Genomic DNA, 16848 nt, shown 5'->3' with positions numbered 1-16848 from the left:
TCTATGTAAACACACTTACAAATCTTCCTTGTCCCTGGATAAGTCAATGTTGACAATCCCAAGCACATTTTCCTCATTTTCCTCATCCAGTCATCCAACAGTTTTATCAAATGTACCCACATATCTTTGGTGTTTCACTTTTAATTTCGCCTCGCTTTTTTTTGTGCAACTGTACATGTTACTTAGCAACGACCGCAGTCGCACAGCTCGTCCCCGTTGTCTCCGATTATCAGTGAATGTCTTTATAATTGATTAAATTACAAACTGCGACTAACTGATGATCAATTAACCACTGACAACTCTCGTGCTAATGATCGCAGCTCTACTGTCAGCAGATAAACAAACGAATAAAATAGTAAATGATGGCACCCTTGCCCTCACCACAGCCACATACACACAACACTTCATCTGGACACTCCATGTGCAACAAATGGTCTTTGAGTGATTGGTTGTTTCTTGTCAGATGTCGCCTCTGGTGAGTGCGGCTGAATTAAGCTTTTGCTTCATTAGTTTTTCCAACACTTGGCCAACCAATAGCAGGCGGCGACGACTTTGTGATTGTTTGGCAGCTCAGTCGCGGCCAATTACAGGACTCAAAAGCAGCCGCATTAATCAAACCTTTAGTATGGTGGCAGACATCAGATTGCAGAAGACTGCAAAACAAATATGTCACTGTCACTGAGGCCATACAGCAGGCATTTAGGGGATTGCATTAAGTCGATAGCTCAACTGAATAGCAAGCTAAGCTAATGTGGAACAGGGGCCTCTGGAAACTATTTATGGGACAAGGTGGGAGGCAAAGGAGAAGACGGAGGAGTAGTGAAGCTGCCTTCATTGTCCCATCCCTCATTTTCTATCTCTTTCTAATTCTTTCTGTCTATTTGTCCACCTTTTGTCTTTTTATATTGAAGCCGACAGGCTGAACTGGAGGGCGTGGGACGGCCGGTAAGAGAACAAGGACGAGAGAACGGCAGTAGAAAGGAGGAGACGCATGAAATGAGAAGAAATACGAGCAGCTGGGTGATCTGCAGCGATAGAAACAATAATGGAGAATGAGGGACAAACAAAGAGTGGTGCAGTGTGAAAAAAGCCAAGGAAAAAAAAAGGGAATTTTCCTGTTGATAGAAGATGTAATCTGTGAGTGCTTGTTATCTCATCCTTAGGTGTGAAATAGTGTTTTTTGATAAGGATCATACCATGTTTCATGGTGTAACACAGGAGTCTCAAACTCAAAATGACTTGGGGGGCCAATGGACGTCTAGTCTGGTCACGAGGGGGACGGTCAATTAGAAAAAAACTTTTTAGGGAAAAAGCAGCATTTCCATACATGTTGGTGATATGATCTTAAAACTATATCATCATGTTTAGTGCAAAAATGTGTGTTATTTTTGATAATATTTCACTGAGTATCAAAATAAAAGGGTTTGTTTTGATATGGAATGATATATAGTTCTCAATAAAAACACATTTATTTTGCAGAATTGTCGTACATTTAAATTTAAGTAGAAATTTCAGATAAATTTGCAATTTTCTTAAATTTAACTCTATTTAACACTAAAATACATAAATATGTCTTGGAATTGTCTTAAATTTAACTTTAACTTGAGGTTTCACACTAAAATACATAAATACTTTTTGAAATTGTCATAAAAAACATACAGCAGTAAGTGACCGGCCATATGAAGTTGATTGGGTGCCACAAAAAGTGAGTTTGAGACCACTGGTGTAACGTGAGTATGACAACACACTAAAACAACTGGATTGGAATAAATCATCGTAGGTAAATACAGAATGAATCCACCTAAGACAGAGGGTTGTTTTTACTCAGTTTATTTTCAAAGGCTTTGGTGAAGGCAGTTACCTCTTGGATTGTTAATGTCAGATTATCACAGATATTAACCTGCGTATGGTGACACGCGCAGGGCTCGCTGAACTCTTCAGTGATGAAATGTTACTGTGAGATGTAAATGAAGCCTGCATAAGCGATATTCACCGCGATGACATACAGTAGAAGCACGGGATGAGTTAAAGGGGGAGTTTATGGATCAATAGCTGTCACTGCTCCGGAGTCTGATGATCTGTAAAGCTCTCTGCTTAAAAAGATTATGACTGCACTGTGGATGTACTGTGTGTGTGTGTGTGTGTATGTGTGTGTGAGCGAGTGCACGAAAAAGAATAAATTACAGGGTAATGATATTAAAAGCACAAAGTCGTTAAGATGCCAAGTTAAGACACAATAAATCCACTCATGGCTTCTACAGCCTGTCCCCACACTGGGTAATTAAATTAGATTTATAATCCATATTACATCAGTGCAAGATACTTCATCCACCCTCAGCTCTGCACCGTCCCTCCATTTTGCCCCGCTTTATTAGACGTCCTGACAGCCGGTGAAAAATATGGGGGAATGTTCCAGGTCTCGGGCTGCGAGAGCTCTGCACCGGGCACTCTGTCTTTGGCGGTGTCACTCGTGTCCACTGATAATATATGAAGCGCTTCACTTCCCTGCAGAGTGCGGTTGTAGCGTGACTGCCTGTGACACAGTCAAATAGCTTCATCATCGTCATCGTCGTCCACAGTCACCGCAAGTGCAGCAACCACCTCATTCCACGCTGACACCTCCACGCTCCACGTCAGTGGGAGACTTTGGCAGATTCTGAGGACAATGTAACCGCAGGAAAAACAGCAAGAATCCTTAAACTTAATGCAAACTTTCTTTTTTGCTGAATAGAAGATTTAATGGTTATGTAGCAAGGTGGATTTTGTGTTCTGTCAAAACCTACAGTTGGCTTTTATTACGTCTGCAACATCAGACTTTAAGACAATGCTCATGTAAATCATGAACACGCTGGTGTGGATTGGGACAGTGGATTTGTGTGGAACTAGATTTGTGTCAACAACGTTTTTCACGAAGCAAGCAACGCTTTATGAACTGAGCCAAACAAAAGTCAACCACAAAATCAAATTGCAATTAAAATATCGGTTGAATCATTCGAAATGATTGTGCTTGAAAATACACTTTTTGTTTGAAATAATCGCGAATTTCGCTTCTCGACCCTTTGGAGCGACCGCTCAATGGACCGGAAGTAGACACTTGGGCTTGGAGTCGCTGTCCGTGGGTCTGGAACTTGTTTTTAATATCTCGGAGATAATCTAACGAACTTAAGATACTTGCAATTATTTAAATTCTTACAATAACTACAGGCCACACGGTTGGTGTAGTAGTTAGCACTATTACTGTTTCAGCAAGAATACCTGTGTTAGTGACCCGGTCGGAACAAGGGTCTCATGGAGTTTGCATGTTCTCCCTTATCTGCAAAATCTGGGGGAACGAGTTCCATTGAGCTATCGCTCCGAAACTCCGAAGCCATTATTATTATTATTATTGGGCTGCCCATTATTATTGTTTACGTAGGAGTGTGTATGTGTGTGTGTGTGTGTGTGGGGGAGGGAGGACACTGCCAACATCACACGTTATCTCAGATTCAGCACTCTGCGTGTTCAGCCTGAAAACACGACTGGATCTGATGTGAACAGTTGAGATATTTACGAGAGAGAAGGTAAATGAAGGCCGGCACCACGTTCAGCCTGATGTGGTTGATTTTAATGAGCTGTGGCACTTTTATTATCATTATTAATTAGCAGTTTTCAACCAGCTGGCTGTGATCAATAAGGTGAAGTGAGGCAAATTTCAACGGCCCGTTGGAATCAATCAGAAAGAGTTTTTATCTACATAACTGCCACTAAGCTCCGCTCGTTAGCGCTAACATTAGCAGATGAGAGATTTGCAGCATTTTTTAATTGTAGCGACGTAACTGAGCAGCCATTTTTCTTCTCCTGCTTCTCACTTCTAATCTCTGCCATTTTTCACTTTCTCCTGGTTTCCTCTTTTAGTACATTTTTTTTTTTTTTTAGTCTTTGAGTTTTTTAATAGGCACATATATATACGTGGTGTGCATGCACATGGATACACTCACAGCCCTAATCCTTCTCACCTCTTAATCAGACAACCATTAAAATGGGATTAGAGACTATCTGCTGAAATTCCACATTTCCAAGCGAGAGATATTGTCTTTGTCTGTTTTTGCCAAGATGTGATTTCCCTCTTTGGAAAGCGACGCAATCCCTTTCACTTGTGAGTGGGACCTGTGAGTCTAAATCTGGAGTTTGTAGTGAACATACTGTAAAGTATAATATGCACCACCATAACATCATTGTCTCTTTGTAAAATATTAATTTAATGTTAATTAGAGTCAAAGCTATAGGATGAAATCTGGAAATGATGATGGTCTCAAACCAAAATCATTTAGTTTTAATGATTTCTTTGTTATATGGAGCAAAGAAACCAGAAAATGTTCACATTTAAGAAGCAGAAAAATCAGAGAACTAGTATTGATAATGAAACAAACCTCAAACCGATTAATCATTTATGAAAATAGGTGACAATTAATGTAATAATTGAATGATTGTTGCTGCCCTAAATACTGTAATACTGTTCAAAGTGAGTCAAAATAGGGTCTCAGATTCTCAGTATCTGTTCACTCAAACATTCATATTCCCATTCAGATGAACTTTATCTTTTGTGATTCTGAGATTTTGATTCTTGTTTTTCCACAAAAAAGTATCGTAAAATTCCAACAGAATAGGAAATACAAGGTATTTAACATTAAAGTGACCTTGAATATGCGTATTTTCCGTTGAAAATAGTTTTTCAATGATCCAAGAAAACCCTACTTCTAATCAAGAGTTGGAAAGACAGTTTCTGTGATTTAAGAGTAATTTCCTTGTCATTTCCCATTAAAATGAATGGGGTCAGTCCTTATTTCATGACTATGCATGAAGTTCTTTTTAAACAATGGAGATGGGATGTGATATGACTCATGATTGTCTAGTCAAAATTCATTCTCAACTTAACTTTGTGGCAAAAATAAACATCATTTTTCAGTCTGACTGTAAACTCAAAGTGCTCATTTTCACTCCTCTCCTGCACCTCGTTTCCTCTTCTTTCTTCCTCCTCACTTCCTCTCGTCGTAGTGGTGGAGGGCTACTTAGCACACAACAGTTAATACCTGTCTAATTTATTAGCCTCCTGCCCCAGCCCTGAAGGGCCATTAGCAACACACACTGACACAGCACACCAGCCTGTGTCGTAATTTATTGTCTTATTACAGTGCTGCAGCGGCATCAATTAATTATCCATTAAAGCGCTGCTGTCCCACGATTTATGGAGGGGACTGTGGGGGCTGAGGGAGATACAGAAGGAGAGGAATGAGGGAGAGAGTGGGTGGATGTGAGAAAGGAGGAGGGGGAGGAATATATGAGCGAGGATGAGAGATGGATTGTTGTTTTTGGGGTGCACTTTGGTTTGAAAGTGGGGATAAAAATAAAGTAGGCTGTAAATAAAAAGCTTTAGCCACAAATCTTGTGTTGTTTTCACGTACACAAATATTTAATTGTGAGGCTATAAATCATGTACAATTTTTAATCTGTAATCTTGAATAATGGCCTAACGTTCCGACATCATTTGCAGTACATCGGCAGCCGAGTCTGCACTCGTACAGCAGCGACATGATCAGAAAGAAGGGAAGAAAGCTCATTTATGTTTCCACACATAGGAAAACTATATAAAACAGAAAGTGATGATATTGTATAAACAATACCCATGTATTTTTATTTGTTGTAAAACACACTATTCCATAGGGCCTCTGGATTAAATGGCCACATTCAATGTGAAACAATTAGTTTGAATTATAACCTGATTAAAAGTTTCCCCCTTCGCTCGACAGAAACTTCTTTCCCTTCCTGCAGCTTTGCTTCTGATTCACGCCTCTCGACTCTCTTCACAGTGTTGTTTCAGCAAAATAAATAAATAGACAAATAAAAAAAAAGCTCTAAAAATCTGCCCGGCACCAAATGTCTGGTGGAAATAGTGCAGTGTTTAGCAGCTGAAGAGGCTGATATTTCACTTAGGAGATGGTGACGACCAAATTCGATACCTGATTCCTAATGAAAACTAACTTTGCGCCATGTTTGCTGAAGCAGTATGTTTTTTGGGTTTTTTTTCTACTTATTTAAGTGATATTTACTTGTTCACTGAAGTGGTTTATCAAAGTGACTTGAAACAGAAAACATGTTATAATATGATAAATGCATGTGTTTGTACTGTATAATCACTACCAAATTGTCATAGTTTTTTAATTTACTAAATCAAAGCAAGTTATGATATATATCTTTAAAAAGGACCAGTAAAATCCAGCACAGTTTTACCTCAGTCTTAATTATTTGATTATCTCCTGTTTTTGAAACCAAACATCTGTGGATGATTTGTCTTTTCTCAGTAATATCCATGTTTCTGCATAAGCCTTTAAGTTCATAGAATAGATTTACTGCATCCATAATCCTTTATTCTTTGACTCCTGGTAACAAAACCCTGCATATTTGCGATGTACCAATGGCAAAATATCACCACCACTCCACCATGCACCGCCCAAACAACCCCACCGCCCCCGCCTGACCAGCGTCTTCCACCCAAAACACAATTTGTACAGAAAACAAAGTGTTTTCCAGCTCTGACAGGCAGAATGGATTACTTCCATTACAGTCTACAAGAAACACATTCTGTTGAAATGAAAGGGCTGTAAATTATTGCGGACGTTGCCGCTGCTAACAAGTCTGGTGATCTGGGGCTAATGGAGCTCACATTTACCAACTGCATCCTGGTAATGTGACACGTATCAAACACACCCAAAATCAGCATCATTAGCAACACCTTACTCTGGGCAGCGTGCTGCCTTACAAGAGCTCTGTCTCTAAAAGCACTGTCTGATAAGTCAGCATTTCTAAAGCGTTTATGCACCATAATGAATGGCTTTATGAAAAGTTTGAAAATTGAAAAATGAGCTTGTCTTTTCTGTGTCTTTTCCCCTGAACTGTTTGTCCTCCTATAACCAAACAGCCAAATGATAATTGGAAATTTGTAACTCTGCCTCAGTCTCTGGTCGTTTCTCAATACCCAAGTATGCAAGGATGTATAACAGTACCATGTGGGAAATAGAACATAGATATATTACAGCAGTGTAGAGTATTATGTACTGTATAAACTACTGGGCGTCCACAGAGGCGGAGCTGTTCACCTCCGACAACTATAATTACATCATATCTTAATATACAAACCACATTTTTGAATTAACCCTAACCACCTAAAACGATCTTAAATCTGAAAAGATTTATTTTTAAGGTTATATTTATTTCTGGCAAAATGCATTCTGGGATACATGTAAGTATGCACCCGATGAAGTCACCACCCGATGCAAAATGGGCGGAGCGAGAACACTTGCTCCGCCCATTTGAGAACAGTAGTTGGACTGAGGCTGATAACGTTTCATGAGTACGCAAGTACAGAGAAGTATGCATACTGAGAAACAGCCTCTGTCTTCTGTGGTGTTCCCCAGGGCTCAGTCCTTGGTCCCTTTCTCTTCATTCTGTACACAAGACCGTTTAGTAAGGTCACATTGTCCATTTTCACCTGTACATTGAATTCACCCAGTTCTGGGTCTGGGTATTAAAGACCCACAGCACTGGCCGAGCAGATTTAAAGAACCAGACACATACAAGCTTGAAATGTCCAAACCAATCCTGCCTGAAGACTTTTGCTTCCCTGTTCCTTTATCATAGCATTTTCTGCCTCTGACGCTTTCTGTCACCCAGGTCATTGTGTCCTACAGACTTGAATAATGGCAACTGAACTTGCTTTAGTAGTTTAAAGCAACCTTATATGAGTAACTATTTGATGTTTAACCATGAAACTAGTATAAATTGTGTCATGGCACCATGACAATGTACCTTTTTGGCCTTGGTGATGCTAACCCCAGTGCTGCCATGCAGTTGATTTGTTGAAATTGGGGGAAAGTAATGAATTACATTTACTCGCGTCACTGTAAAAAAAAAACGTACGTTTTTGTTAGTCAGTTTTTTAAATTTTTAATTTTACTTTTAAGTATGTAGTTTTGGAAGTACTGTACTTCTATGTTTTAAATTACATCTGTTACTAAAAGGACCGGTGAATGAATGATGAGGACAGGTGAATGATGAGGACAGGTGAATGATGTGAACAGGTGAGCGAAGTGAACAGGTGAACAATGAGGACAGGTGAATGAATGATGAGGACAGGTGAATGAATGATGTGAACAATGAGGACAGGTGAATGAATGATGACAGGTGAATGAATGATGGGAACAGGTGAACGGTGACAGGTAAATTGGCATTAATTAAGGTCCCTGAGTGTGTGAGTGAGAAAGTTGAAGCATCTGTGACCTTTGACCCATTTTGACTGATTCATTATCTTTTTACATATTTTATTTTGTCAGCACTTTAATTTGTAAAGGTTTAAAGTAATTTTTACTCTGAGTAAATTTTAAATAAAATAGTGTTACTTTTACTGGAGTACAAGATGTCAGTACTCTTTCCGCCTCTGTTGAAATGTACCCCAACAATTGGACGGCTGACATGAAAATTGAAACAGAAGTACAGGTTCCTTTAATAGTTGATGTGCTTACAATCTCTTAACCTCTCACCTCGATGCCAAGATTTGAATTTGTCCAATACCTTTGTCCAAAATCACACGTTTCTAATCTGCCTCAGCAGTTTTGCATCTGCATGTTCCCCCCAAAACTAACACATGTGCACATACTGCACATTATATACAAACGTGAACACACACACAGAAGCACACACAAGTGTTTATAGTTGGAAAAGTCTTTTGTCCTCCTTTGTTTGAACTAAACCAAACCCTGACGTCAACAAACCCCATCATGAGTGTTTCCACGACAACAGCTTTATCATGGTCAGAGTTCACGTTCATAAAAATGTGATTCCGGTGCCATTGTAATCCCTTTTCATCGCCTTAGAGCAACAGTCGTGAGCAGAGTCACAAAAGAGTCGCATGTCCTTGAGAGGAAGAATATATCCAAACATTAAAACATGTGATTTTCCCCTCACACCTCGGTTGTGGCGTCGTCCCCTGGGTGACGCAGACAGGAAGAAGGGATGACGGCTTCCTGCCCGAGTCGGCTTTGAAGGCAGGCGATGAGGGACGATGTCATGGCAGAACAATGTTCCTGAGCTTTCACCAGGCTCTTTGTAACGTGTTATTTACAGCTTCCTCCCTGCTGTTTCATCTTTGATTTAGTGTTTCCCAGTCAGATGGCTATCGGTCGCCTTGCACGTCCGCTCTATTCCTGTAGGACAGAATACGGGGAAAAAATGTGTCACACGCAGAGGAGATTTTTACTGACATTTTCAAAAGTTAATGTAAAATTCCCTGTGATATAGTATTCTATGGTAGAATATGAGACTGTTCATTCTAATGTAGTATTTTATGATGTACAAGGAGTTTATTATGTCCAGTTTTGATCATATCCTTGCTGTTGAGAAGTGTCTTTTTGTGAGATGAAACAACTACTTTGCTAAAAAGCTGTTAACTCAAACTAAATGAGTCATTTATGATTTTATGATCCACTATATGCTTTATTTCTTTTCCCGAGACCTGAATATTTAATAAATAAATGTCCCTTTAGTAGCACTGCTGAAAACTGTTACACGTCTTACAAGGTAGACAAATTGGAAATCCACTCATTTTACCTTTAACAGTGTGTAAAACAGACATAAAATTAAGTAACAAAACATAGACACACTGTGCCATAAAACTGTACTCAAGAGCAGCGCTAATAGTTTCCATCACTGGGAATCATATTTTATTTGGGTACATGTGTCGATGCCAAATAGTGCTGGACCAGGCAATGAAAGCTTTGGCTTTTCTTATGACACAAGATATAAATCATAAAACATTCTGAATAATCTCAGTGTCGTAAAAAGTCATTATTTCTATCTCCTTTCAAACAAATTAAGTATCCCAAAAATGTGTTGCTTCTTCTGTTTTTAAAGACAGAATCAGATCCCGTCTTTAAAACCTTGATTTTAAGATAAAAGCATCAATATATCATGAATAAATCCTGTAATTTTATAACACTCAGATGTTTTATACTAACATTTTTATGTTATAATATATAACCCTTTTATTATTATTATTATCACCCAAACAAATTGGGTAAGTGCCCTGGGGCCCACAAAGTCTCCAGGTTTACTCAGGGATTATTCCTGTCCACACTGTGTGATTAGGCCCAGATTTGCTCAAAATGCGCACCAGATAAGTCTAATATCACCTATGACCTTTTCACCTCTGTAAACCTTAAATCTGCGGCTTCAGAGATGAGACTATGTTAGACGGAGCTCAGTTGTCTTTATTTTTAACAGTTAAAATTGAAATCGCTTCATTATCATCTTGAGTAAAGCCACGTGTTTGTCTTTGTTGCAGTATTTAAATCAAAACAAGTTTTGTTTATTTTAAAACCACCTTACCCTCATTCCACTGCCACTTTGAACCACATGCTCCGCTCAATGCTCTGTACTTTTCCCTGCCTTAACCTCTGACCTTGTCCTTTTCCTAACCTTCTTTCGTACCCCAAACCCAACCTCGTCATAAATTTTATAAACCTATAAATCCAACACCAGCCTGGAAATAAAAGCTGAGGTGATTTAAAGTTCACTTCATTAGCTGTCAGCTACAATTTTATTTATGTTCTAGCCTAATTATCAGGTAAAACTTGAGTTTCTATTGAAAGTTTTTTTTTCTTTTATACAGGTGTCAAACTAACTGTGTATATATATATATATATATACTGTATATATATATACAAAAACAGACAAGTGGGAGTTACATTCTAAGCTATCTGTCCATGTTCCTGTTTTCTTCTTTCTTTCCCATGGTCTCCGTCACTGTTCTTGTTTTGAATTATGTCCATTTTATCCATTTTTCTTCTAACTTGAGCTTCCGTTGTGTCATCTTTTCCATTATGTAAATTTCCTCTACAATCTGTGTCCATTGATCCTATTTTCCCCTTCTTTGTAATAGCTTTTTTTCTGTTAGTAATATTTTTAGCTAAATATCTGCCCTTTGTATATTTTCTTCACATAGGTTCCACAGATACAGTACTATACTGACATCTTATAGCCAAGTATTTTCAGTAATAAATTATATATAATTTTCCAAAATTGTGTTATTTTATCACATTTCCAAAGAAATATATGAGTTACCTGCTTTTAACTCTCCACATACTTAACAAGGTACATTTTTGTTGAATTGTTTACTCTTGATCTTTGGTAAAATAAAGAAACATTACTTTTTTCCAGAAGAACTCCCGAGAATTAGAATAATAGTTTTAATCATTTATAGTTTAATCAGTGTAAAAGTGCAGAACTATTTTATTTGTACAGTTGCTTTTTAAACTTCATTATATACTGTTTATTGTTTATTGGTTATTCTGACACTGAACAATATTCAGTGGACTGGTTGTTAAGTAACAGAGAGCAAAGGAAACAGGTTTATAATGATGTTATAAACATGTTGCATGTTGGTCTGTGTGGGTAAGTTAGTGTGGTTTATTTTCACCATGACATAATAAGTTCATACTGACCGAAACGCTGCTGGAAGTCTTTCTTTTTTGCCCTCAAACATGTCTCGCAAACTCCTTTACATGTCGTACATCTTTGTTTGAAAATATTACACTCAATCTCACACATTCACAGAAATATTACGGAGAATATGAGCATAGTGTCCTCAGGTCTTGCCTGACATGCTGCGACAGGTGCAGTGTTTTTAATGGCAGACATTTGGATGTGTCACAGGTGTAAATGATGATATTAATTAGTCACTCTGATTGACAGCACCTGTGCTTGTCCTACCGTGACATGTCTAAACTGTCTGCTGTGACTCCGCCTCGTGGTCACTCCCTCAGCTCCTCCCTCTGCTGTCTGAGCTGCTGTCAGGTTCAGGAGCAGATGGCGAGGCCACGTGTTTGTTTAACTGTGCAAACATCTAACAGCTCCTCTAACTTATCAGTACAGTGGGAACGTCACTGAAATATAACCTGCGGCGAAACTGTGTATTGAATCTATAGTTTAATTTAGATTTACTTTTCAACTATATGCCCCCCCCCCCTTTAATTACCTTAATAATGTGTAGCGTGTAGATATGTATGATTTAATGTATGCACACATTGCACTGCTGATGTAAAACAAAAGGTTTAATCATTTTAATTTAACTGTCATTGTTTAAAATGGTTGGTCAGGTTTGCATTCATACATCTATGAGACATCAACCACGTGCACTCTTTTTAACTAACCGTTACGCTCTAACATCACTGATTCCAGTCATTCATTCTAGTATTTAGATTGACAGATTACTTTCAGTAGTCGTGACTTCAGTTTTTCTACCTTCTAAAACTTCATAATTAACTCTTCGTGATCAATTAATTGGAACTAGCAAGTAGCAAATTAGCAAAAAAAGTCATTCATTAAACCAGTCGCATTAGTTTTTCCTTTGTTTTCCACTATCCATTATCCAAGTCTATTTGTTGTAATTTGTGCATTTGCTATTTATTTCAAGTATTTATCCATTATATTTAAGCATAACCTCCATAATTCAAATGTATTAGCTCCGTACTTGCTTGCTAATTATTTTACATGAAGTTTTAGGTCATTTCTATCTCTATTTTTCAGTCTCATATTAATTTTTTTTAATACATAGAATATTTTATAATTAAATAGAGGGAGAAATCCAGAATCACATTGCTTTGATAACTTGTTTCTGCATGAGACAGGAACTCCTGAATTACTTTTTAATTAAACTAAAACTAATGAGGTTATTAATTCATTCATTGTCTTGGGGATAACATGAAAACTCCACACATAAAGGCCTTCAGTTGAACAGGAATTCAAACTGGTGACCTTCTTGCTGTGAGGCAACAGCGCCAGCCACTAATCCACCATGTGACCTACTGATGACATTTTGTCTGTTGATTTTAATAACATACCAATACTGTGTTTTATTTAACAGTTCTAAGGCGCTTTGCTCGTGTTACAATGTGTATACTGTATGGTGAGCATTTATTTATATGTTCTTTGTGTGTATATACAGTATATATGTTTGTGTGTGCATTAAAATGTGCTTTTGTGACAAAGTCCAGGGCCTGCCTCATCCTGATCCCTCCCTCTCATCACTGCTGTGTCTGTTTTTAATCTGGGCCAGTGATTTATGAAGGAGCTCGGACTGTGTATATCTCCTCACTTCCTTTCATTTCTCAAATGGTTTGTGCGCTGCAGCATGATAGATTTATCTACACACAACCCCGGCATGACTAATTAACTCTGAAATATCAGGGCCAGATGTGGAGCTGAAAGATGGACCCCAGAGTGCTTTCTCTCCCCCTCTCCGTCTTGCTCTTTCATTTTTCTAACTGTTGCTTGTGATTTTTCTTGTTCTTCTCTTTGTGCCTTTTCAACATTCAGCCATAATTCTGCTGATAATGTGACAGGGTGTTTTACGTGGACGTAAATGTTGTACTGACTGAAATAGCAAATCGACACAGCTGTTAGTTTTAGACTTGGAAAGCAGCTAAATAAATGACTTTGCCTTAAAGAAACACTCCATTTCTTTTCTTTCTTTTTTTTTCCAAACTTGGATTTATGTCAACTTAAAAAAAAATAAAAAATACCTGCCAACTAAACAAATGATTACATGAGTGTTACATAAATTCCATGATTGGCTGTAATACTTCATTGTAATCAGTTATTTGGTGTTTAAGAGTGGACATGTAGTCAAACGAGTTTTACCAAAACTGTTCATGCAGACATCCGGCAGAATCATCCTTTCATTAACCAAATACAATTACACTTTAGTCATGATTATCAATTATTAACATGGTGACACACAAATTAATGAATCAATATGTTTACATGCACAGTTTTTAAAGTCGTAGTCTGACTAAGACGAGCAATCAGACAATTTACCAAGTCCAAGTCCACGTCTGACTCGTAGGTGATGCTGTATCTCTCTATAAGCTTGTGTGTATTGAATCAGTTTGTTGTTGACCTTTACGTCACAGAAAAAACAATAGCGAGCAGTGAGATGGATCATGCTGTGGTTGTGTATGTTTTCGTACCTGTTGTTAATCGTGATACAAATTGGATGCTGCTAAGCATATACATGCACGGGTAATCGGACTATGAATCACATTAGTCTGGCTAAGACTAGTTCTATTTTAAGTCGGACTAACGTGTTTACACAACATTAAGAAAACCAGATTATTAATTTAACATTTCTTAGTGTAGCAGTGTTTAGATTTCGATACCCACGCTGCACACAGGAAGTGATTCGTTTTATGTTGGGACAAGGGGACGCAACAGTAGCATTGTGCTAGTAAAGCGAGATGGCTGCGAACAAGTATGACTGAAACACCCATGGAATGTTCCAAAAATAAATCAGACCCTCCATCTTCCACTGCGCTGCCTCTGTATACACACACATGCTCCCTCTGTCACATCTGATAGTAATGATTGACAGATGTTTTGAGATGAATGACACGCCATAAGAATAATGTTGCATCCTTTCTGTTCAGAGGCTGAATAGTCACCAGTTTTTCCCTTGAAACTTTTTTCTCCTGAAAATTTATATCTGATTAAAATTGAATTCAATACCCAAAGTCCATTTTTTATATTTTATATTTTACATAACCACAGACTACATTAGCATTAACATGTATTAAAAATGTTCTAATAGAGTCCTTTTTACACCCCGTAGTTTTCTTATCAGTCAAAGTACCTGGTCTACTGCTGGAATAATTGAAGTTCAGTCTTTTTTGTACACACACACACACACACACACACACGTTTAAAATTGATGGGTACAAACTAAGTAAGGTGAGGAGTGAGAAAGAAAGGGATAAACCTCTTCCGGGCAGATCCACCTTAAGAATGCCAGAAGGCGTCTCTGACACGCCGACAGCTCGCCGTGAGTGACGTGTGAGCTGTACAAATTTCAGGACTAATAAATCTACCTGTCAGTGGAAGGAGACTTGAAAGGGCCGCTGCCCTGCGGCAAAGCTTAAATGCAACTGCTGTTGCTGATGAAATTCTGTAGGCTGGAGAATTACAGCTGTCAGGGGAAAAAAAAAAAACGCCTACATCAGATCTGACAGCTCGCCAGGCTCCTTCTCTAACCTGCTCGCTGTCTCGCACACAGTCCCCTTTCTACATTGTTGCATCTCACTCAATTTCAAAAATATAAAATATGTGTGACATGAACTTTGAAAACTCTGGCATGGGAAACATTTCATTTTTTTTTCTCTTCAGTGTGCAGCAGGAAATATTCTCTAAAGTTTTTTGGTTGTTCTTTCTCTCGGCAAAACACATCACATCAGCTAAATCATTGCACACAGCTGTTTTGCTTTTCCATTATGAAGCGGCTCTATTTTCTTATTGCTTTGAAGTTCAACTGGACTATAGCCAGTAAGAGACATTTTTACTGCTGGTCCATGACAGCTATAAACATCAGCTCACCCATTCCATCATCTGAGCAGAGAGGCATAAACCAGCTGAGCGTGTTGCTGTATTTATAGGTAAACGAGTGGAAAAGCCATTGCTCTCTCTAATCTGTCATAAAGGGGATTTATGGCTGTGTGATGTGAGGACCTTGTTGAGACTGTGTATTAACTCATCTCATGCAGACTGGCTCCATGAGGCGTGCAGCTACAGGCAGCCAGACTCCACATCAGTGGAAGCAGGATTCAATATAGAAATGCACGTACAGCAAAAACTTATTTTCTATTTCTATTTAAAGAAAACGACTTACTGACCATTTGACCTTTTCCACTCTGTGTATCTAAACATACAAGTGGAGCAGTGGCTTTGTCGTGGCATGGGATGTTACATACGTGAAACTCGGATTTCTGAACAAAAATGATTTACTTGTTTACGTATGTGCATTACAACAAGACAGTGTTTTAACCACGTGTGGAACAGTGAAGCGGCACACTTATTTCCTTATTATTGAATTGAAAGGGTGACTTCCCCGTCATGAGCGAGGTTAGGTTTTGGCACAGTGGGAAACCTGTATTTAGGGTTTGACCAGGAAACTGATGGTTAGGCCAGGAAAAAAATCTGTTTTTTTCCTCAAGCGTGAACATCCTCTTCATAAAAACAACACAGGGTTAAAGTATGCCAGGATTATGTTCTCATAACACCTTCAACTCAGTTTAAAACAGAAAAGAATTAAAAACCAAGTAGTAAACTGTTGTGATTGTCACCCATAGGGATCTGAACTCTTGTTTTGAAGCGATCACACTGGTGTCCACTCTTGTGTCGTGCTTTATCGTCTATTTTCCTCTAAATGGCAGCATCGTTTGCAGAATCAACCTCGTGTGCTATTGGAGGGCCTGAAACTGGTGACTGAGACCGTTGACTCCTCATGGAAAATGTGAACTGACGTTATAAATCAAGTGAGAAGTGCTGTTATTTTCCCATAGACTTACATTCAAAGTGAGTTATTTTTGCAACAAGCATAGTCACACACACACACACACACACACACACACACACACACACACACACACACCAGGATGACACAGTGATGTGTTGAACTGTGGTCAGCTGCTTGAACCTTCCACCTCTGTGTGGGATTTTCACCTCCAGTTATATGAAGTGTCTTATTCTTAAAAGGACAAGGGCGACGGTAGCTCAGTGGTAGAGCGAGTCGTCTTTCAACTGGAAGGTTGTGTGTTTGATTCCTGGCTCTGCTAGTCTACATGTGTCCTTTGGCAAGACACTTTTCCACTTTTCTCTACAGTCCTAGCATGACTTGGCACGTAGTTTTCCATTATTTCATGGTACCTCCTCGACGTGGGCGTGGCTGCGTGAAACTGTCGTGACACACCAGACTCCTCTGTTAAATATTGA

General features: G+C 38.6%; 1 long non-coding RNA gene across 1 annotated transcript in view; it reads left to right on the top strand.

The window, feature by feature from the left end:
* LOC131446646 (uncharacterized) overlaps window positions 1-1397 on the top strand; it is a 36525-nt gene extending 35128 nt beyond the window's left edge. Inside the window, exon 3 of the long non-coding RNA XR_009233948.1 lies at window positions 912-1397. This is a non-coding gene — a long non-coding RNA (uncharacterized LOC131446646). The remainder of the gene's footprint in view (window positions 1-911) is intronic.
* The last annotated feature ends 15451 nt before the right edge of the window (window positions 1398-16848 follow it).

This window comes from Solea solea, chromosome 19, assembly GCF_958295425.1.
Source record: "Solea solea chromosome 19, fSolSol10.1, whole genome shotgun sequence".
Taxonomy (NCBI): domain Eukaryota; kingdom Metazoa; phylum Chordata; class Actinopteri; order Pleuronectiformes; family Soleidae; genus Solea; species Solea solea.
This window is presented reverse-complemented; position numbering and strand designations above follow the sequence as displayed.